This window comes from Oratosquilla oratoria, chromosome 19, assembly GCF_046742065.1.
Source record: "Oratosquilla oratoria isolate Oo_2021 chromosome 19, ASM4674206v1, whole genome shotgun sequence".
Lineage (NCBI taxonomy): Eukaryota > Metazoa > Arthropoda > Malacostraca > Stomatopoda > Squillidae > Oratosquilla > Oratosquilla oratoria.
The window spans coordinates 19,524,825-19,526,539 of NC_134795.1; positions in this window are offsets into that span (position 1 = coordinate 19,524,825).

A 1,715-nucleotide genomic window follows, 5' to 3' on the forward strand; every position below is an offset into this window, starting at 1 on the left:
AATTTAACTAAAAATAAATCATGATCATATAATTCTGATAATTTACTATATCTCAAATTCAAATATTTTATTGTTAATTACTTTAATTGTAAACTATTAGTGGAGGTATATAAATATTAAAGTCGATAAAATGTTTACTAAAAGGTGGGTCACTGGGTATGTTTGAACCACTGGCTTCAGTGTGTGTGTATCGTATATAAAGGTAAAAATATTAATCGTAATTTCGTTTATGTAATGTGTTGGTAGAGCGAATCTTACCACACAGCCACAGATCTTAACATTCATGTACATTACATGGACATGTAGTTTTAAACTCCTGTAATCATAAGTCATTCAAGCCATTACTAGTGTAATTGGTGCTGGCAAACATAGTATAATGTAAAGTTTGAGAATGCAGTTAAGTCGATGGCAGTAAGATAATGTATTTATTTCTTCCCTCATACACACAACCATCAAACAAAAAACGACAGTTTCTCAATAGTAAAATGCAATAATCGTGTGAAAAATTAAATTATTATATCACCGGAATGCATGCATTTCAGTATTCACCTGAAGTAATTTTTTTTTATTGTGCCCACCAAGATCTTCAAACTGACAAGCCAAGTTTCAGTTATATTTAAAGGGAAAAATGTATTTATTTTCCTACGACAATTCAAACCTGGATAGTGTGCGGATTTTATTCGAGCCGTAGTGAATGAAGCGAAGTTTATATAGTATTCACACAGAAGTAGGAAATGTTCTATATCTGTGAGTTATCATGGATATTAAAACGAATACTGTTGCTAAACGCAACCTATAAAATCTACTTATCCAAAGTTCAAACATACAGCCGTTTGCGGCAACTTGTTTCCGAGCTGTCACTATAATAATCACCGTCTTCAATTTTTTCCTAAGGATATTTTCACTCTCATTTTATCCTATCAATTTATTTTATACGCTGGAATGGTTCGAAAATAAAGAACGTGTGGGGATTAAGCACGAAATACGACTGTCCACCACTAACAGTAGTCCCAGGAACTATATCAGAGGGCCTATCTGTAGAGGCTGTATTCATTCCTCTTTGACTCAACATTACTAAATTAAAATAATGCATTTACATTTCGGTTCCTATTGATAGTAGACCCGACCGCTGACCCTTTATGCCTGCCATATATGTATCTTTTTTATATATATTTTTTCCTCTTTCGCATGCACAGCGGCAGTTGCCCCATGGGAAACATGACTTCGTTGTTTTCATAATTGCTTGTTCTTCGTAACTTTCTATAACCACATTAGACTGTCCCACAATTCTAACTGATGTTCCGAGTTTATCTTAAATTTGCGAAGAGAAAACTTTGGTCCCAGATACCTCAGTGCCGTGCAGAAGTCCGGTGATGCTCAAGGCCAACGCCTGGATAATATCCCCCCAAAGATTCTGAAATGTATTATAAAAAAATATATATTTTGAATATGTAAATACTGACTAAGATATGAAATAAACACTTTATTCGATTTAAATATAAATCAACCAAATCTATTGAGTTCTTTTTCTCCTTGATGCTTCCTTCCCTGTCAATATCCTCCATGTCAGCACGCCATTGGTAGTCCTCGCGTTATAAACAAATAGCATGAAGTTCATTTGTATTTTTTTCTACTTCTCTACCGCCTGTTTGGCCCCACATAACGACGACATGCTTCTTCTTGCGAAAAGTGTTGACGTGCGTACGTGGATTAAG